The sequence below is a fragment of the Anoplophora glabripennis genome, unplaced genomic scaffold (genome assembly GCF_000390285.2).
Source record: "Anoplophora glabripennis isolate ALB-LARVAE unplaced genomic scaffold, Agla_2.0 scaffold72, whole genome shotgun sequence".
In the NCBI taxonomy this organism is placed as follows: domain Eukaryota; kingdom Metazoa; phylum Arthropoda; class Insecta; order Coleoptera; family Cerambycidae; genus Anoplophora; species Anoplophora glabripennis.
Genome location: NW_019416536.1, coordinates 290,672 through 314,266, shown reverse-complemented (window position 1 = coordinate 314,266; position 23,595 = coordinate 290,672). Strand labels below are relative to the sequence as shown.

At 34.7% G+C, this 23,595-nt stretch overlaps 1 protein-coding gene across 1 annotated transcript in view; it reads right to left on the bottom strand.

The window, feature by feature from the left end:
- LOC108909011 (protein pangolin, isoforms A/H/I/S-like) overlaps nucleotides 1–23,595 on the bottom strand; it is a 149,282-nt gene that overhangs the window by 241 nt on the left and 125,446 nt on the right. The window lies entirely within an intron of this gene.

Sequence of the window (23,595 nt, the reverse complement as noted above, 5' to 3'; positions counted from 1 at the left end):
AACCAATTATTACCATTTTTTAATGATGCTTGTTAGGAAGCTATATTCTAACTACTATACTGCCTGCTCCTAACAAGTTGTTTGAATAGTCTAATAAATATTTATCTCTGCATACAACATTGCAGGTAATAGCACGTAATTATTTTAACTTTGTATTAGAATAAGGTAAATTTGTGAAATTGTTAATAGTCCTTCCTATTTCAGACATAAGTTTATCAGTAAATAGATGGGTAGACTTAAAATAAATAGAATTATATTATTTTTGCCTTGACGCTTTTCTGTATAATTCTGATGCGTCAAATTGACCCTCAATGTCGTAATGAACGGCGACCTCAAATTCCCAATTAAACAACTCAAATTCCACCAACAAATAAAATTACAGGTGACATTTTCCACCTCTACGCCGCGCACCTAGCGCGAGAACGCAAGCTTCTTATTAAGGCAAACTGCATCTAATGATTTCCCAGGTTTATATCCACAGACAAAACTTATCAACATAAGTGTCGCTTAAATTGGACTCTCTCCATACGGCTTCCCTCTCAAGTTCTGAATTGCGCCGGAAACCGCAAGATCCACACAATTGAGACCATTGTTAAGCTCCTTACGTACTGGGTTACATCTGCAGAACAGATCCACGAGGCTTTTAGAACTGAAATTAATTCCCTGGCAGAACTTTGTCATGGAAACAGGAGTCGTCTACGGGGAGAACTATACTAACATCCATCGCTTGGGGCAACACATTTTTAACTTTTTTTTATTGTCATGTAATAGCTTGTTGTAAATGGAAGTATACGAACTTCTGACACACTTTTTCACTTATAGTGCGCTCAAATTGCTCCCTACCCTCGCAATTGTGGAATATATGAACTGCACGTATTTGATGCTGAAGAGTCCAACCTACACAACATCAAAATCACTCCGGTCTGACCATGCCTGCGCCCAGCGGACGCGACCGTATATTTGTGCATACGTTTTTTATAGATACCTATTTGTCTTGTGTTCATTGCAAATAGAAAGAACAACAAGCAACAGAAAGTAAAAGCGATGATTGGATCGCTGGGTACTACCGGTTTACATAAATAACTATCGCATACCTCGCTCCGCTACAAATCTGATTAAAATGTACATTACGTCAAAGCGCTGCCTATGACATAGTTATAGCTATACTAATTTAGACAAGCTGCCTCAGCTCCCAGGACTAATACTGGTTAAGGCCGACAATAAATTTTCCTTACACACTTTTACGAGTCACGTTATTCGATTTCGGTAAACGACTTTCCCGAGAGCAACGTTTAATAAAAAATATCACTATGAAGAAATATTATAATATTAAGGGGTATATTGGAAGCGAGCATCTTGGGACTTTTCACTGGGATGGTATTTCATCCAATTTTTTCGCGTACAGTATTAGGGCTTTGGCAATTATTGGACTAAATAATTTTGTTCGTGGAAGAGATTTTCATATTACCTTTCCAATTTTTTTGTCGTTTCGTACTCATTGCTAGTCCTGATTTTCCTTTTTTTTTTTTGATGCAGTATTAAATTACTTTCAGTTATACTCTTTGGACTTTCCTTAACATTTTTTGTTCATCGACATATAGTTATACAGTTTGTACAATCAAACACATATTTTTCAAAAATGTAATTAAATTTATTTGGTCATTATAAAAGAATGTACTTCTGTGCTCTTGTTACACCGAGCCGGAACAATACTTAATTAAATTTAGCAAATGCCATGTATTCATAAATACCTAAAGCATATCAGCATCCCTTTATAACGTAGGATCAGGGATGTTCATTATGCGGAATGGGCAGAAGGCATTAAACACAGACGTGCACTGTGGTTGTATAAATTAAGGATTTTACTAAAATTACAGTCGGGGAGAGTTATATAACCGACATCCACCATTCATACTCATGCGACTAAGGCATTACTGAAATATTTCAAAAATTCTTTAAAATAGGGGTGTTACCTCCTGGGAAGTAGTCTTATATCTTTGCCTGGCCTGGTTGAGGTATAGTCTTTCCGAAGTCAGTTGAACAAGTATAAAAACGCCTAGCAATAAAATTTGATGAATTTCATAAGTGTTCCTAAAAAAGCTTTCTGCTAAAGATAAAAAAATATAATAATTTGTATATAATGTGTAGAAAATTCGTGTCCTCAACCAATTTTATTATATTGATGGGAAACGTTTTGTTCCGTTTAAAAAGGTCTCCAAAATGTTATGTTGTAATAAATAAACAACAAAAAATCCCTCTTATTTCTCCGTTTCGCAATAATTGTAATATGCATGATTAATAGAAGGTGCCTGGAATAAATTTAAATTACCTGAATCTCGCCAAATTCCGCATTGCAGCACTGCACTGCTAGGCAATTTGTCAACCACTTGTCAACAACTGAGATTTATTGTCCAGTCGCCCAGTGCGGCTGTATTATACGCTATGCCCGCGCGTCCATTCTTCAACTGTGCGTATACATTTCTACTAATTCGATATGATTGCGTAATTTGCGATATGTAACAGCGGTTCCCTTGTCGAGGGCTGCATGCCACTCTGAGGAATTGCAGGCCAATCTATTATAACCAATGAACTGACTGTGGGATGCCCTCATGTGGCGTCGGTCATCGAAATATGCTGATTGAAATATCTGAAATAATTAGGACGGGACGCAGAGGGCGGTGAATGTACACAATTTTTTGTAGATATCCCCACAAAAATATGAATGTGTTCGATGGATTTGTAAGTAAAAAATTTGTTTACGAGAGTGTCGTTTCCCATTTATTTATTACTATTTTCTCTGTAAATTTTTTCGTTTGACGGTGCAATCCATTGTTAGATCATTTTGAGACCGCTCTACTGAAATTTCGTGTTAGTAAACATGCTAAATTCTTCTCCATAGCCTCTTTTTAGTGTTTGCTGAACAGATATTTGTAAGAAAACTTCGAAAATAGCTCCCACAGCCATGTTTTCGTTTGAAGTCGGGAATTACCAGGCACATACTGGTATTTTCGTAATAATACCCGCCCTGCAACAACACAATTCGGATTCTTCGAATTTTAAAGTCAGTTTTGTAAGGAATCTAGAAGTTTTCTTAGCCGGCGAGTACAAAGAAAGTTTTCGATACTTAAAACCGGTTCAGTGATTAAATACACTCCATGTTATTCAAGTCCTGGGCTGCTGGAAAGTTGTTCCACAATCCTAAGAATACTTAAAAAGAAGGGGTTTTCTCTTGTTTTGTATCGACAACTTTAATGTCTGCCAATTACTTCAACTCTGGCGTAAGGAAAGGAGATATTATTCAGGAGTTCTCTGGGTAAATTCGCTTATTTAAATGTTTTGTTCATATCACTTGAAAAAGTTACGTTTAAGTGTGAGGAAATTGCCATCGCGAAAGCAAAGTATTAATTTGTAATGATTAATACAGCATAGTGGGGAAGTACAAGAAAATTTGCCAAACAGATATTTGACAAACATTTTTCGCTTTGAATTAACTATCAGGGAAAAAATTTTGATATCAGTTTTTATTTTTTTAATCGAAAACCAGATAGACAAATTCTTTGGATACACTATAGAAAACGATATTTAATTATCATCGAAGCAAACAATTGCTTGTTTTTTTCCTCTTTCATTCGATATATTCCATGTCGCCTTTATCTTTTATATTTTTTTTATAATTTTGGTACCAAAAATGCAGACTAATGCAGAACATGCCAACTACAAAAAATTTAATGAATATAATATACTTCATTTAAGCAAAGAATCTGCAATATCTGGCACCCATCAGTTTATCATCATAGAAGTAAGGTCCTATTATATTGGTATCAAGAATTCTAACCCAAAGGTTTACTGAAAACCTCTGTTAAATGCGGTTTCTCCCTGTCAATGTAAATTACCATTAGTCTATTTGAAGTAAATGTTTCTATTATAAAAAACCATTGTTACAAAAATTATATACATCTGATCAGAGAATTATTCTGCATATAAAAGGATCTTCCTTGTTTCTTTCTTATCACTACGTTCAGAACCTTAATCTGCTCGGTTTATCTTCCTCTCTGAATAGATATTTTGAAAGCGTTCAGAGCCGTACTCAGGAAAAATTTTAAATAAATACATAAAACAAGCTTAAAACATTTGAAAGCGATTACGATAGTAATATCATCTAATTCAGAATTAAAAATGACCAGATTTTGTCACAAAAATAACAGCGACGTATTTAAAAAAATTAACCTGATGATGGCCGAAGACGAAACGTCAGATTGCAAAAAATGTTGGCGCCATGGGATAGAGCGAAAAAAAGTGACAATGTAAATATGCAATTTATTTTAAAATTCGTTTTCAAATAAAGCCAAAAAAATAAATAAAACGATTTTACAAAATTTCGGGTTTTTCCGGATATCTCCGGAAGTACCCGGAATTTTAAAACTTCCTAAATGGCATATTGTTAGGTATAACACAACTTTTTTCTAATTTCAGCCACCGTTATCTTGGACACACTCTATTTCTCTAAAATTAATACTGCCAAATCAGTGAAATCATTGATATTTTTATGATAATGGGAAAATATATGATATATTTGAATTATTCTTTTATTATTCAAATAGGAATGATTGCGCACATTTAAATAAATTAATATTCATATTTTAATAAAGTACCATAACATCAAGCTCTCACCATATCACAAAATACCAAAAGCACATTTATATAAATATAAACTATTTTCGCAATAAAGCTGCCATAACAATGTGGCTTCACAGAAGCATCCTCAATGTAGTGGCATCCACCGTATTCGAGTTCAAATAATATCCATTAAAGGTTATATTCCAATACGAAGCGAACGTGAAAATTATGATCCCACTAGAGAGTATCAATTTAAATATGGGGGTACAGAATACAATAAAAAAAATAGTTATATTCTTTTTATTGAAACACTTTCTATGCCTATGAATTTTTTTCCAAGATATCCATGGAATTTTACTTTATATTGTAATGATTAAGTACATTTTATCCAGAGCAGCCTTCTCCAACAAAAAGAAGCTAAAAATGTGAATAAAAGTTCGGTCGTGGCGTAAAAACTTTGTAAGATAACTCCGAAAATTTTCCTAAACAACTTTCCAGAGTCGTTTGGTGTCTATTTGTTCTTCTCGGCACACAACTCGGTATTTATAAAAAATTTAACCCCGTTCTAGACACGATTTCCTGTTACTTATCATAAAAGCTTTCCGATGTTTGTTTTTACAGAAAATGTGATTCCTCGGTTGTTACTTTTAATCAATAAAATAAATATCTGCCCCTTCCTTATAGAAACAAAATCAATTCCGACTAACCTCAAGGGTTCTTGCCTAACTCTGAAACCGCGTGGGCAAAATCGATAATAATTAAATTACCCGACTGAAGTTTTGTCACCGAAATCCTCAATTATATACCATAAAGTCTTTCATATCTCCCCGAGGTAATGAATTTGGACAATGTGGCGATAGGGGATATTTTATTACGGTTCCTCATATTAAATATATCACATTTCTGGAACCTTCCGAGGGACTTTCTTGCAATATCCTACTCGATAAAAGCAAAAAACCGGGGTAGTAAGTACTATTTTATGTGTAAGGCGACAGTGATACCAACGGACTGTTTCCTTTGCTTAAGTACATTTTTATTTCATTCCCATTGCAACATTAAACTATTATGAAGTTAATAAACTGAAGATGTTTTTATAATCACAACATCCATTAGTTTAATACAGTTGGACCCCCACACTCTTCACTTTGTTGCTAATAATACTTAAGCAATTGACCCACATACTGAAATTTATAAAAGCTGTAGATCTAAAATTGATAAATGGGCTTAAGTTCACGCTGTATAATAGGTTTGTCCTACGTCTAGATCCATCGATTTTTTATTTAATGCTACAAATTCAAATGATCAAAACTATGTGCTTGTCTCAGACAAGACATTAAAATGACTGGATTTGCAAGAATTTCATCTATTTATCACCCCATTTGAAACATTTTACTTGAAAACTGGTTCCCAGATAGCTTTTCCTAATAAATTCTTATGGATTTGAAGGTTTGCCTGGTCCAAAGTAAGAAAGAAATTAAAATAAACAATTCTTACGTACTTTTTAATGTGGCTTTAATTGAACTAATTTCTAAAGTTTCTTTGTTGTCAAGATTTTGTGATCTCTTTTTTCATTCGCCAACTTATGGCAGGTAATAACTTCTCTCATTTTCGGTCAAAGGTGCAGTTAGTCGAGATCCGTTCGTTCGTTCCATAAAAACTATTCCGGAGGAAGATAAACAGCGTGTCACGTTTTTCAGCATTCGTTAGTTTACACATCCGAACAACGTGCGAAACAGCCCTGCCCGAACAGATGAATGTTGTGTCATTTTAAGATAGATTAAAGTTGCGGAATGCCGCTCACAGCCAATGACGGATAATGGAAACCAAGTTGATCTGCCACTGTATCACGGGATACAGTCAGTAAACACGATGTCACGTTACATTTATATAGCAGCATCAAGGCATTGTCCTTTTTGTCGATGAAATTACCCGATCATTCCTCAGTGTCGCCAGGTTACTGCGACAGGGAATCAAGGAAAAACTGATACCCTGTTTTTTTGGTTTGTAGCGCATAGTAATAGAGTTTTATCCCAAGTGAGAATATATTTATTTGTCTTTAATGGTAGCTCATGTGGCTCATGCAGCTCATTCCAAGACAAATATCTGAAACGCATTTTATAAAATGTAAAATAATAAAAAATAACATTCATAGACATTTGTACTGTAAGTTCCCTTTCCAGTCCATGTTAACATAACAATTAAAACTATGTTGACATTTCAACTTACGTATAAGTCTTCCTTGAGTCTAAAACCAGCAGTTCTTCCTTGACATTTCGACTTACACATAAGTCTTCCTCGAGACTAAAACCAGCAGTTGTCCAGAAAATGACCGTGTAAATTTAGATACCATTTTTCCCTGCATTTCATGTATAATGGAATACCGATTGACTGACTCTTAGGTTACTACTGACAATTGCATCAATATAACTTTGTAATAAATACTGCAATACATCTGATATCGCTTTATACATTTTGCGACTTGGTAATATTTAACGTTACGTGGAAGTCTGAGTCTTACATCCCGCTGCATAATCCAATAGAAAGAAGCGCAAAGGAAAAGGAGACAGTCAAATGTAAATCCCTTATCTGGTTTCCATAAAGTCGGATCAATATATGCATTATGTGAGGAGATATTTCCACGAGTATATATTCCAGAGAATCATTTAGGATTAGGATATAAAAAGGGGATAATGCTGTCTTAATACCCTTCAGCTGTCTTTTAGTAGTAATGATAAGACCTTTATTTCCATCTCAGTAACTATTTTTAGCGGTATTACGCTTTATCAACTGATTGTCATCCTAGAATAAGCGGTGAAAGCAAAAAAAGTCAAAAGATATCGAGGAATTTTTCATTGTATTTTATTTTTATGTTATGCCTAAAAGATTGATAATTCTCTTAGGAACACACATCAAAAATATTATTAATAACCTTATAAAAACTTTCACAACCTCATTGCAAATATTAGAGTCCTTTAAAAACGACCAGTCTTTACAAAACTTAATAATAATAATAGTAATATTAACATATTTTCGTGCACAAATAATTCAAAAAGTGTGCTCCATTTAGATACCTTATCAGATCACAATTGCTAACCCTAAACAGCACATTATTATATTTAAGGCTCATTAGTTGCCCAAACATATCGTGACCTAAATGGGCTTAACGATACTGCCCCTATTATGGCAATGTAGGGGAGATCAACCACATCGTTCTGTATAAAAGCACATTGCTAACAATAACTTCACCATTAGAAGTAAATTTGGTTGAAATATTTGATCATGCTTAAAAAAATGTGGACCTTGCAATTAGGTTCGTTATATTTTCCATCGAGTATTGATTTGTCCAGAATGATTATTCCATAACCTCTATAAAAAAAAAATAGGAGACATTGAAATCGTTTCTCGTATTAAAAATTCTGAGGAATGATGAGAGAATAAAAATTTTAAGATTTAGAAGGAAATAAATATTCTCTTGTGTTCATTTTTCTTACGAATTATTTTATTCTGAAGGAGCAAAATAAACAGTGGTTCGTTGATTAAAATTATTTTAGAAATTGCTAATTTCAAACGTAACCACCAGAGTAAATATATCTTTAGTAAAAATAAGTATAATTCTCAGGGGGATACTCGACATAAAATAACATTTTTCGTGCTGTAATTATTATAAAAGATCATTTCTGTCACGTTAAAAAGAAAAATTTTAAATTAATAACATCTTGCGTCAAAAGAATCTGTCAAGGGATCAATTTTATAAATTTAGTTGTTAAAAATTCGTTGATTTTGTAGGAATTCGCATCGCACAAATAAATAATTCTCGAAATAATTATAAGCAGTATATAAAAAGACGCTATGTTTACATTCCACCATTTTAAAATAAATGTTTTTTGATTTTGATGTATGATATTTTTTACAGGGTGTTTCAGTACAAATGAATCAAACTTTAACCACAAATAGAACTCAATAAATAATTCAGAATTGCCTTATAACGGAAAGGTCTAAGTATATTATTTACGAAATCTTTGGTATGCTTACAACAAATTGATTGAAATTTTGTGTGGAGTTAACATTTACACATGTGCACAATTTACTGTACAATTTACAAATTTTTGTAGGTCAGTGGCGTAGGAATGGGTAGTAAAGGGGAATTTTCTTACCCCAACTTCTACGCCAAGGACCTAATAATCATTTGGGATTCATTTTTATATTCCGTTTACAATTCTACATAAAAAAGGTACCTATACTTGTTGAAAATCGGTATAGTGTAAAGTTTGATTCACTCGAACTGAAACACCCTGTATTCGGTAAAGCAATTATATTCAGCCGAAGAAAAATTATAAGACCCACCTTATTGGGCGGAATGAAATTAACGTCAGCTGTTTGTTTAGTCTAAAATACATTACATCAATTTCCTTTCCGGGTTACAACCCTCTTCGCGGCGAAATTAACGTTAAACATTACTCTAAATGTGGTTCGCTCAAGGGTAAATGAAATTGTCGATGAATGCTCCCTTCGTTCTCATGTTAACAATGAACGAAATGGAAATCAATAAGATTCTAACTAGTCTGTGTTAGCGACACCGAAAAGCGTTTACCTTCCTTTTTCTCCGAACAGATCTGTTTACGATGCAAATATAAAAGTCTATTAAAACCGATGCAGAAACACCAGTTTGCAAGTTATAGGGGTCTCAAAATTGTAGAACTTTTACGGTGTAACCGCGATGTTGAGCAAGTTTTAAGCAAGTCACGATAAACAAAGAAACTGAAGTTTTCCTAAAACAATTCGTACTATTCTTGAAAAACAGTTAGTCGTAGTTTTTTGCGCTAAGCGCATGTTTAAATCTGAAAAAAAATTTTTTCCAATCAATAAAAATATAGAAAACAAAAAAAACACCACTCTGAAAAAATTTGAGGATTTATAAAAAATGTCGGTTTTTTATATATAAAAAAAATTCAAAAATGGTAATCGAGAAATTTTCATTGTTTAGATAGGTCCAGATAATTTTGATCTATTTTTTTTCAAAAAGTACATTTCAAAACAAAAATTTTGAAAAAAAACGTCCCGATAACTCAATTTTTGAAAAAGTTATGGTTATTTTTTAAAAAAAGCTATTTTTTAAAAAAATCATAACTTTTTTTGAGTTGTGTGAAAAAATTTGAAAAAATTCTCAAAGAGGTTTTCGATGGGGTAGAAAACAATAAAAAAAGTTTCAGCCAAATCGAAAGGGGTCAGGCTTAAAAGTGGTCGATTTGGCGTGGAATGTCCCGATTATATGTTTTGAACTCTTGAAAGAAGGTACCGAAGTTTCCTAAAAGGGTGGCCAGTAAATTGCTCAAGTTGCGATGTTTAGTTGGGGAACAAAATCTAAAAAAATAGCACACACGGTTGTAGCGGCACTTTTTATCGATACCAGGAGAGTCCGTTCTCGGCAACACAAGAGACGACAATATATCTTTAGGAAAAATAAAGGCCTTTCACCATGTCTTTCAGATTCTCGTAATTGTCCCAATAACTCTTGCCCGAGAGCTGGTAGGGTCCTCGCAGCGTCGGACCAGTGTTTAGCTGGAAAAGCAGCAATTCCTTGTTAGGACGGCCATCAACGGCGGCATGTCCGTCGGCAATTGGTTGAAAGAGCCGTTTTTAGCCTGGCGGGTGAACCATAAAGTAGAAAGTGCCTCGTTAAGTCGCGGGAAACGCCGAGTGGATACGGCGATCTAGACTGCTTTGCCTTGTACTTCTGCGAGATGCGAGCGCTGGTACTATTTTATTTTGTTTATTGTATCGCCCTGCGTCCACATAAACGATGTTATGCAGATTATGGCTTCACGACGCACTTTCTTTAGGAGGCGAGATATTTTTCTGAATAACATTTTTTTTCGCTTACTTCACATTCTCTTTTAATTTCTTGCCATTGCTTTATATTAATATTTACAACGATTCTGAGAAATTGTAAACGCAAAAGCAAAAAGGAACATTTCTATAAATATAGGGATCTTAACTACGGGGTGTAAGATAAGAAGTTAGACTTCAGTTTGACAGCATGAATAAAAAAGTTGTATATTACAGGGGTGTAAGATTAACAGTTTTCAAAATACAGCGAGTATTAATATTGGGGAGTTTAATCACAACGTGACAACAGCGCTGAACCTGCTGATGTGTACGTGTACACGCGGCAGACTTGTCCTATGGAAAAAATGTAAACAACTAATATTGTGAAACATTTAGTAAATTTCAAGACAATTCTTTCGATTGTATCGATTTTGTAAACTCCAACTGTACTGGTAGTATTTGTTTTAAAGACTTGTTGTTTGATTGTATCTTCCCAAGGAATTTATTCCAACAACTGTTTCAGGTCCAATATTTGGAACAAATCGTTGCTTCCATATTTCTGCCTCATTTAATGATAATGATTAGTCCTCAAAGAACGTCCCAATGTCGCTGATTCACCCTGAGTAGCGGCTTATACATGAACCTTTCTGATATTCCCGCAAAACATTTCGCAATCGATTCAAAGAAATTCTTCCATATTTCTTTATGAATTGGAATCGCTTCTGACAAAAAACTCCTCTAAAAACTGATACACAAAATATACAAAGACGTTTATCGTTCCTTATGTCCCACTGAGAAACTTTTTCATCGCGCTTATTCCCACCAAGAATATTTTTCCCAAATATAGTCACGATTCTTTCCTTTGGAAGCGCTCTCTTTTACAACTCTCAGAAGTACACGGAATGCCAGAGCCCTATCTTTATGATGCATATAAACATTCTAGGGGAACAAGATACGTGTTGCCCTTTCGTGGAGAGGTAGATGTAGGCGCAATAACGCATCACCAAAGCAGAATCAATGTCAGAGAGTCAGAAATCAATCGCGCATTAACGATGTCAATTATTTTTATCTACAGTAGTGCTGTAGGTAAAGTAATACGCATTATTTTTACTGGGGTAAAAGCTAGTTACCACATTTATTTTTTAAAATACTTTTGTCATATTATCAGAGCGGGATACTTTCTACAAGGAGGATTTGTGAAGCATTTAGGAAATTTTTTATGAAAATTTCCATAATGTCCTTAGAGGATATTCGATTCAATAATTTATAAATGTATCTAACCTTTGAAGTCAGTGTTGCGTTCAAGAGGAAATGCTCCATATAACGAAATAAAAGCGAAATCTCCTAAGTAATACCCTCGAAAATTGAATTTTCGCCAGATGGCCGACACTACTTAATCTTGACCTTTCTAAATTCGATTACCATCAGTGTTATTCCATTAGGGAGATAATCGGATGTCCGTTAGACAGATAAGCAGGTGTTTAAGCTGAGGAAGTTATTTTGGGAGTTGCCGCTGTGGACATAGGCCCGATTTTTTTCGATTAAATTCGTCCTTTGCCAAACTTCCGAATATCCGGTCGCCATGTACAAAACCCTCCTTCACAAATATCGATTTATAATACCTTAAGTACATTTTTTTTCTGTCTAAAATTGGAATTTAAATTTTTCAGTTGCCATGAAGTTTATTACCATAAAACACTTTGAACAAAATATGCATTGAGAAATGGGATATGAAAACCAACCTTCAAGATGAATTTTATTCTATTTTTGATACACTCCCACTTTAATTTTACAAGCAAATGCAATTTACTTGATAGCCGGCCAAAGTTGAATGGATGGTTTACGATTAAAAATATTTTCATTTGATTTCCCATTTAAATTTCAACAGAAAAATGCTTTCAAAGCCAAGAAATGGATCCGTGTAACATAAACATCTCTTCTTAACTATTATTCATAAATTGGCCTTAAGAAATGAGGTCAACGTTGATAAATCGATAAGGACTGTTTTCGATATTACCCTGGGGGTTCGAAAGTAATTTGAAGGGTTTAAGTGTGACGTGGGGTAAAGATTATACAGCTCATTTTGAAGGATCATTTTAATTTTAACAGCAATTAGTGTACTTAGGGGTTTTAGTGAAGTTTTAATACAATTTGACGCTAATCGGCAGCGGAACCGATTATAGATACTTCTAAGTTTTAGTCTGTAGTATACTTCGCAATAAGTTATAATTAATAACCAATAGACCTCTTTACTTACCATGTAAAATACAAGCAACTACTCCGCAGACTAAAGTCATTTCTTAAATATACGTACTGACAAAGAGCAACCTACTAATCTATAGGTACTACGAAAGCAAAACAAGTGTCGTACTAAGAGAAAAAAAATATTCAGTAGCATTGTTTTGTACCAGCAGACATTCAGTTAAGACATAACACACTGGGTAGCTCACCCATACTGAACAATTGAGGGCTGTTGTAAACTATAAATCGTGTTAAATTACATCTTGTTCAAAGATACCTACGTTCCATATCGGAAAATTTTCAGAAGGAAACGGCGGAGATAAATACAGCAGCATATTTTATAAAATAATCAGGTGTTTCAGACCGGCATATAAATTTTTAACCAAGGGTGCGGCAATCTTTCATATCATACGTAAAACTATATTTCTCGGTCTTTTAATATCGCGACCGAGAATAAGCTTGCGCGGCCCGACACATGCCGTCGGGAATAATTTCAGCGACGAAGAAAAATACGAAGCCTTTTTTTCTCAAATGTTACTCAACAAATGTATTAGTTTCATTCGGTCAGAATCACTCTATTGCTAATAATATACAGTGTGTATCAGCCAAATGGAGTAAAATCACACATCGATTGGTATTTTTAGTTGCGCATTTTTTTCAACAAACTTAATTTTTACAATAAATCGAAAAACAATATTTCCGAAACAATTGAAGATAGGTAAAGGACATTGTGCATGAAATATGTCTAGAATTTTCTGAAGAATCCAAAAATTTAATAATATACAGGCATTTAAAATAAGAAAGTTGGTATTGACTACTGTCACATGACACACCCTGTATAAAAAGTTTATGTTGAAAAAAATGCGCAACTAAAAACATCAGTCGACGTGTACGAGCGCTTTTTCAAACACGCCCCCATTTATTTATTATTGAATTTATACCATTTGGCTGATACACACTGTATTGTTACCAGAAAGTTGCTCCGAAATGTATTCAGTCAGAGAAAAATCCCCTTAGGCGCCGTTTCTAAGAGGTTTAAGACACAAAAGTTAATTTACTTCCTCTGGGGAACTTTCCATAGTAACTGGATTACTCTTAAATTAAATACAAATTAGCTAATTTCTTGAGAATACTAACTTACCGCCTTAGTTCTGCTTTTCCTATTCCTGCCATTCCTTGGAATAGCAGAAGGTGAAGGATGTAGATACAAAGGTGGTATTACAATAATCATGCAATTCTCATACTTTATTTTTATAAAAAAATTAACTACCTGTAGAGAATGTGAGAAGAATAGATGTGAGGAATATATGAAGCCAGTTGTATCAAGAGAATTTGGCAAAGAGATGCAATGAAGAAGGAAAAAAGCTCTGCTCTAGGAAATAATTCAAGATTATAAAGATCGAGGAAGCATTAGACTATTGTTTCTTAATATGTAAAAACTTTTCATTTTTCAGAATTCATCTTCATGGAGATTTAATCACAATCTCTATGAGGATTTACCTAACCTTTCTCTTAATAGATCCGAATCACCAAGACGATGGACATTTGTTGATAACAACGGTACTACCGTTTTTTTCCTTTAAAACTCCAATAACTCCAGCTGATGAATAAGCAACTTTTTAATATGTATATCGATAGCCGTTTATATTTTGGAAGGAATACAAATAATTGGCCAAATTCCGACATTTTCCTCCACCAATATCAAAGATTAATGAAGTTTCTCCCAAGTTATTCTAGAAGGAGTGCAGAAATACTCTTACGGACGTACAAAATTGGAGTTCGCGGGAAATGAATGACGTCTGTAACAAGTTTGTAAAACGTGGAACGAGGACTCAACGGCATGTAATTCCTTCGGTCTTCATTGCAAAGTTTTAATTGGTGATCGATCCCGTTCCTTGCATGTAACGGAACTTTTGCATTCTATTCCATATTCAGGGAAACTTTTGGGTAGTAAGAGAAGCTAATGCACTAGAGGTGGGTAATAAGGTTCCGACAAGAATAAAATGATTTGGTGTAAAATACGTGATGTCTCAAAGTAGGATGGAAGACCCTCAAGATTCTTTTTAGTTGGCCAGTCAACGCTGATTTCATTAGGCTTAAGTTGATATTTAAGGGCAACATTGAGACTGAATAAAAGCAGCTAGAAGAAATCCTAACTGGAAGCAAATCTTTCTGTTTTAATTCTAATGTGTTTTAATTGTCGTTCCAGTTCTCTGCTGATTAGAGACTAACAGAAAGTCCCTTCACTGTTGAATGTTATCTTTCACTTAGTGTAGTCGGCAACCACTTGATAGGGATCTAAATTTACAAACAGCGGAGAAGCTTAAATAGTTTAACAGCTCTCGTTGTGTTTTGATATCTTTAATATGTTTGTGTGCTTTCCAAATTATTGTACTTCATTTAGTCATACTTCCTAAATCTGTAATACAATAATGAAAATCTTATACCAGATTTTAAAATCTGGTGTTACTCTTTCGGGTTAAGTTCTGATAACGCGACGTGACTCCAGAAAATCGTATAGTGGTATCCCTGAGGTGATGGAAAATATATGGAGAATACTGTTATCGACAATCTGCTCTTGAACGTTGTTTTATTTCCAAACCGAGCGCTTTGCGCTAGAGGATCTAGTGTATGGAATTGGACGCAATTCTCTAAGCAAAAATTGCCGTATCTGTGGTGGTATCTGTATGCTAAAACTAAAATACGCTTCGCTTTGAGAGCGAGTCTATAATTTTCGAATATATGTGTATAAAATGAAGTTCAGAGTTGGAGGAGTTACAGTGCGCGATGACATTCGGGACGCACTGAATTTAAAAACATAACAGGCATGTCCGTGATGTTTTGGGATGAGGGAAATAAACGGTTGCTTTGCCACCTCCTGTTTTTTTTTAACGACGTTATCCCCTTAGGTGAACATAAAAGAGAAAACATATATGTAGCTTTTACCAAATGTAGTCACTATTATCGCTTTTAACCATAAATAAAGTCAATTGGCTTAAATTATACCCCTGGGACCTGATAAAGTATCCCAATGACAACACAAAAAAGAATTACGGTGAAATACGTTTCAAAGGGGCGGGAAGGCCAAGGTAGTGCGTTTATGGGCTTTTAGAAGATAAAAGTATTTTTGTATAATTTATAAGTACGCAGAAGTTATGATCGTGGAGCTTGTGACAGATTTATACAAGTTTTTTTTTTGTAGATTATAACTAATACAGCATTTTATTCTTCGTTGTGTCTTTCCAAGACTAGACACCAAGGACATACACTATAAATGACGTAGTTTATACACGTCTACACTGTTATTTCTTTGCATAACAAAAATAGATTATTCCGTACAGCTAGAATCCCCGCTATTCTTTCGCGTCGCGAACTTAACAATTGCAAGAAGCAAAAAATGTATTATTTGCACACTGCGGTAAAGATAGTGTTTGGAATAACAATCGCAAAAAGTTACTTTTAAGTTTAACAACTCCAGAAAATAAATTAAAAGCAGTTGGGACAGGAACGTGACTGGAATACCTGAAACAAAACTTTTTCTGCTACTTAGCAAAACTCTATTTGATTAGAAACCGCACTTAGTACGAGCGAAATGCTACAGTTTTAATTCTTTAGAGCCTTGTTGTTTTATGTACTGTGTAAGAAATTATTTGTCTATTGTAACGAATATAATTTTGCTAATTTTGACCGGCCCCACGTCAGGCGCCAAAATTTTAACACTTTCTCCTTCTTATGTGTCTCTGTTTGATGACACATATGTAATACTTTGAAACGATTTTATTCAGTCTTCTTCTGGGAAAGCATCTTAGAAAATGTCTTTAATTCTTTGAGGAACAGGTGTGAAAAGTGCTTGGAACAAGGAGGGGGACACTTTCCGCAGCTCCTTTAATTGTTTGTTATTGTTATCACGATTATTCTTTAAAATAAAGTTATATAGTCATTAACGTTATTGAAACTGACAGCTGCTATACAGCTCGTTGAGAAATGAGGTTAAGTTGGTCGCTATAAGCTACTCCCTACGTCCAATGTGTCAGAGCCAAATTCGACCACGTTTTTATTTGAACGCTCGTTATTATTTTTTACTGATATCGTAGATCTCAGCGTTGAGTATATTGACCAAAGTTAGAGGATTTGATTACCTTGGCTTTCTCTGCAAAATACGCAAGTATAATATTTTCTGATATCTTCTTGCATCCTTTGGATTCGAACCATTTTTAAAAAGTTCTTACTGCTTCTCATACTTGCTTCTCGACTTGTCTGGCAGTAAATTAAGAGTAACTGATTTTGCAGCTTGCGCAATTTCCGGTGGAGCGCACGAAACTTAATTCATATTAATTTATTAAACATTAATTTCATGGACTTCTATTGAATTTTCATGGAAAGATATTTTTATTGTACAAGAACGAAAGTAAGATCACAAAATTGTCGACATCTGTCAAATACCGTTCAACGCTTACTTTCGTGTCAAAAGTCGCACAACACTAGACGTTTCTTTGTTACAGTTTCCATGGTAACTAAGCGAGTGTTTTTACTTAAAAAAAAAAAACGCTCGCTCCTCGGAGATTTGCAACTTTGTGCTTTTCACTCGGTTGTAGAAAAAAACATTCTGTTTACTTCGGAATTTTATGTTGCTACAGCATAAAGAATTGTAGAGGAATGTCATCTTAGCTTCTTATAAAGCAATTAATTAACAATTACAAGTGGACGTTTTTTCACAAGTTGGAAGTAAATTAAAATCTCATCAGTAATGAAGTTTTTATAAGCAGGTGTTGTACAAAGTGATTTTATTTTCATGCTTTGGCACGTCAAGCAGCATTTACGCCTAACTTATCGCCCTCTTTATTAATCCCATACAATCCAGTAATTTCCGGGTCCTGGAATATAATTTTTATCCATGAAAAAATAATTAAAAGAGTTAATAACGGGTATAAATTTACGTGCCCCAAAAACTGTGACCAATATATTTCAAAGTTTAATTCAGGCCGTGTATACGTAAAACTCGAACCCATTTGGAATCGGCCCTTTACCGTAAGCAAAGTGGGCCCATAAAAAACTTGGCTCTCAGTTAAATTTATGTTAATGGTATTTCCTGAAATTGGGTAGGCTCGAAGGCGCTGAGGTTGGAAACAAATGTTAGGGCATTCCGCAAAAAATCAACTCAAAGTCTCAATTAATTTGGGGAGAATGTATGCACAGACAAATTGGTGGGCATTTGTCAGACGGGAGGAGGGATGTAGCTCTTTTCTGTCAAATCTGCTTCAGTATAGGCTGGAAATAAATGGGCATGCTCTTATTAATCATTTGGAGGAGCGAAGTTCTATTGTAATTCGCGCGTAAAAGTGCCACCGGGGGGGTTTTGTCATTTTTATCTTTTAGGTAAATTATACTTTCCTGATTTGTCAGTGTCCCCGGAATAAAACCTCAAATGCTTATACTGAAACAAATAAATACATTTTGTATTATGAAGTTGACAATAAATTATAGGTAAGCTCTTCGCATTAGTCTGGATTAAGCTTAATGGATGTGCCCGGGACGGAGTAGTTTTTGTTTATGACACCGTTCATAAATGTATTGTTTGCTGCGTCGAACGAAAACTCGCCCACCTCAAGAAAAATCGCGATGTAAATGACTTCGCCTGGAAATAAATCAAACCTAAGAACCGCCGACATTTCGTTTTATGAGAATATTTCAGTGAGCAGAGAGAGCAAATCTTTGTGGCCACATGCCTTGTTTACGCGATTTTTGCAGGTGCAAGAAGCCGATGCTCCTTAAGTCGATTTTGTAGAAAATTGTCATAAATTTTAGGCACTCTAATTCTGCTTCCTAAATGTCACGAAAACACTAGGCATGGTTAACTAAGACGATGAAGACTTTTTTGTTGTAGAACAAACTGTTTTTCAGACTACTGTTACTTAAAATATGAATGTGAAAATTCTTTTATTTCATGTGAACAAATTTGGACTGTTCACCGGTACGACAGGGCAGGCTTAGGGTGCCACTAGATACGTATCGAATAAATTGATCGATGCGAAACTTCAGATCAGAGGCATACATTCGAAGTACAGTTGAACTCGCTTATAACGAGCAGGGGATATAACGAGTTATCGTAGAACCAGTTTTTACGCACATGACATCAAATGAACCCAAAAACTTGTTATGACTAGTAGAAATAACAACATATCCGATTTTGACGTCTTTGACTGTTTGACTTAGTTCAGTACGACATGGTAGACGAAAATCTGAAAATATCTGGGGGGGACGAGCCGCCACTGGATTTAATGCCTAAACTTAAATGGGTAGGTATTTGGAAAGGGTTTTATATATTCGACGGATGACTAAAATGCGAATTTCACATAAAAAACTAAAGTACGTATGTCTGGAATACAGATTATCTTTTCTCTCCAGAAATTCACACTCTACTTGTCCCGCTTAATATTCAAGTAAGGAGCACACACAAAGTAGGACGAAAGTTCTTGTAAATGCTTGTTGAAAGCCTTTCTTTAAGAACTAGGAGATAATTTCAAATTAGCAATTTCATTCCGACAGAGAAATATTTTAGTTGAGTATTAAAACTGATTTATGTGAATACATTTTGGTATTCGCTACAGTCATGCTCAGCGTAGTAATATTTCTCCCTAACGTTCTAAAAGAATTGGAGGCATAAATGTGAAATTAATATCCATGCGCTCTAACTAGCAATTAGTCAAATTGCATTTTACCTAACTGACTGCACTGTATGCAGGTGTATGCACGAGATTGATGAATACGTTACTTGTTCGTAATTATTTTTCAATTTTACCGGGAAATTTATTAAACAATAGAAATGGAGTTCCTAACGAGAATAATTTGATTCTGTAGCTACTGTATTTTAATTATAAATATACAATATGGTCATTGTGCTTTATTTATTTTTGTTTGTTACTTTAATACATTTTTATATGGTAATCCGTAATCTATGTTCAGGATACATTTTAGAGCAACATACGGCCATTTTGGGAGCTTTAGTCACAATATACTTTAACGCTAATATCTGTTCTGTATACAGAAAAAAAAAATTGAACTAGGAAGCGGATCATCGCCCATAGAACCTAGTCCGAGAACAACAAGTACAAGTCAAATATTTCTAGTTAAGGCTAAGAAAATGCATTTGACTTTGACTGCTTTTATTTTCTTCCAAAAAGGTCCTCGATAAATACAGACTTACTTTAAGGATGCAGAAAATGTTATTTTAAACAAATTAATTTACACACTTCTCATTTCATCCCATAAACAATTTCTCAACTTGCACAGGACAAAATTCTAAATACAATAAACGCTGTTCCCACCTTGCCGAAACTTCAAGGTGGCTTTGAAGTAAAAAGTAGAGTACACAGAAGTGATAAAATCTAATTTACCAACATTGTTTTCAACTTTGAATTTGCCTTTCTCCTGCCTAGGCCTTGTAACCATCAAACAGTAAATTAAAACTGGCTCGTTTTCAGTTGTTTCAACTAATTTCGCCCTCTAATGGCGCGTTTATTAACTTAGTTTGCTTCCATACAACGCAGGTCATAATCGCGAATTTAATTAAATAAAGGATTCTATTTTTGCTCTAACGAGGTATCGTTAATCGCTAATGTTGCCTGATTTTAGTCTGAAGTGGAGTAATGGCGAAGATAAGGAGAAACCGAGGTAATTAAAGGCTATTTTTTTAGTTTTGCTCCAGAAGCAGTTGATGATGTTTTCTTTTTGTTTGACGTACGATCCGAATTCTTTACCATCGCACGGAACCAAGCAATTAAAAAGTATTTATAGGAACCTCGTTGAGATTAAAAGCTGCATAGTTGCACGATGAAATTGATTTCAATTAATTCGGAATTAAAATTAGTAACAGACACAACGATGGCGAATCTGTAGCATTTCAATGTATATATGTGAACAGGAAACTATACTAAAGTTTGTGTTTTGTGCAACTATCTCGGTTTCGAAAATACAATACCTATGTATGTTTTCAGCCACGAAAATAGAATAATTCCAAATATTTCGAATATTCACCACCAAAAACGGCTGTGACAACATTTTTAGGTTTAAGAGGATGTTTCGCATTGTATCAGCTATGTCCTGTCCAAATTTGGTTATTGCAACTCTCTCGGTTTCGATAATACAATACCTATGTATGTTTTCAGCACGAAAATTGGATAATTCCAAATATTTCGAATTTTCACCACCAAGAACGGTTGTGACAACATTTTTAACATTATAAAGAGTATTTTGGAAAAGGTACCACAACTTCCGGAGCTAACAACATAATTTAAAAAAATTATAAGAAGATATTTAACAATTTTTAGATATTTAACAAAGTTCGACGGGATACAATTTAACTAAAGTAGTTTTCTAATTTATTTAATACGTTGTCACATTTGCCGAACTCCCGGTCATTTTTTAGCCTTAATGTTCCTAGTTTTTATCTAAACAGACCGGAAGCGGTGATCTCAATTCTCCGTGATAGGAAACTAATTCCGGATTAATGACAGTAGCTTCCACCCACCAGTTTCCGGAAAATTAGTTATCGATCATTATACTGGGTCGGCGACTTCAAACCTCATGTGTTCCACGAAACAGAATAGAATATTCATGAACTAAAAGGGAATAGGTTTATATTTTCAAGGCGATTCTGATAAAAAGTAAGTTATCAACAAGCTTCCCATAGTTCAGCCCCAAATTCTTTGTTAAAATTAACCTATGTGTAATAGTAATAATACAACGCCCCCCTTCCACACTCAGAATTATTCTCTTGAACTAAATCTTTCACTAGAGTGACGGGTAATATTACTGATTGTGTGCTCTTCCTCTGTTGAAACCTTTCTAAGCGCCAAATGATGTTACCTGTATATACCAGGGTGGTTTTATTTCTTGTTCCCTGCGAAGTTCAAGCTTCACGCCAATAGATTTCTTTTCGGGATGCAGGAAGAAATTTTTATGCACTAAACAGTGAACAAATCCTAGTGTAAACCACGTGCAATGCCGCAAACATAATTCTTGAGCAACAAGGTAAATGTGATCACATACACTTAACACCTTATTCGTCAATTAGATTAGAACTGTGTCGGATATAATGAAAAGTGGCCTATTTCATATGATTTTATGCAAATTATACACAAAGGAGATATTTCCACAACCATTTTCCTGTGTTTAGAACCATGGCGATGCTATTCTGTTTAGGTACCTAAATAACAAAGTAAACCCCGACTAATTCGACTCTCATTCGGACAGATTGCACCTTTATTTATTAACCACTCATTCGGGAAGGGTCACAAAAAGTCGTGTCACTTTTTACCCCTCTAGGCCTAGTTTGTTCATATTAGGCTGCTTAATTAACTGGGCAGTAAATTATGTAGTTTCAATTATGTCGACCGCCATAGAGGCGGTAATTAACTATCTACCAAATTAACCTCAAGAATTATGAACTGGAGATCATTTACAATACGACTGGGGGAAGGTCTACGCTCTACAACAAAAGTTTTTGCGGTAATTTTAAGAGACAATGGAACGTTAAGGCACGTAGAATGGGGACACAGATCGTTATTAAACAATGTTTCACCCCGATTTGATGTAAGGTGTGAATATTAAGTAACTGCTTCAATTTTAGGTGAGATAGTGCGTGAGTTTATGAAGAAAGTAGGGCATAACAAACAACAGACCTTTCACTAGGCAGAGTCTGTAATCAGTATCATAATTATACATGTAAAAGTAATAAAAAAATGTATAAAAAGACAAAGATGTCACTGAACAAATCAAAATGACATATAAGAACAATATACAAGAAATAAATGGTGGCGTGTTCGAAAAAACGCTCGGACACGGCGATTGGTATTTTTAGTTGCGCATTTTTCAACAAAAACTTTTTATCATACAGGGTGTCAATACCAACTTTCTTATTTTAAATGCAACACCCTGTATATTATACAATTTTTGGATTCTTCAGAAAATTCTAGATATATTTCATGTACAATGTCCTATGCCTATCTTCAACTGTTTCGGAAATATTAAGTGTTTTCAGATTTATTGCAAAAAATAACATTAAAAAAAATTATTTGATCACAGAAATTCGCTACAACACACTCAATACTTATTTCCCATTTAGCTCTTGATAATGAGAAAGTAAGCTAAAACCATTTCAGCGTTCCTTTTTACTGATATGAAATTTAAAAGAACTATAAACAGTTTTGTTTACATTTGTTTAAAACGCCTGGCTTAGCAACGTGTTGTCTGCCTGCATGACAGGGCAGGAATTGTTGGAGATCATTTTCATTGATGGCAATTTGAATAGCGATAATTATTTACCACTGCCCCAAAATAATGTCGTGCCAACTTTGACAAACTTATTCCTGGTCTAGCAAATCCACAAGTTCCAGCGAATATGATATGGTTTCAGCAAGATGGATCACCGCCCCATTACCAAATCAGTGTCCGGCAGTACCTCAACTGAATAAGTCCAAATCGGTGGATAGGGAGGCGAGGATCGATGAAATGGCCAACACGATCCCCTGATATGACGCCATTAGACTTCTTTTTATGGGGATGTGTCAAAAGTATTGCATACAAAACTAAACCCCTCAACTTCGCTGACTTAAGAAGACGAATAACGCTTGCAAGCATTCCATTTTGCTGATACACACTGTATGTATATTGCAAATAAGCAACAAAACCTTTATGCAGAATATTATTTACCTACTATCTTTTGGTCGCGGTTGATTGAACAGGGTCCGTATTCGAAGGCTTCAGGGAGATATCGACACACGGAATATGAGACAAATATGATAAATAGACGTATTTTTGTTTCGAATATATATATATTATGATTTGTTTTCTTTTTTCCTGGGAGTTAAGATATCCGAAGGAAGATGTTGGCATATTCTCCATACATGTAAA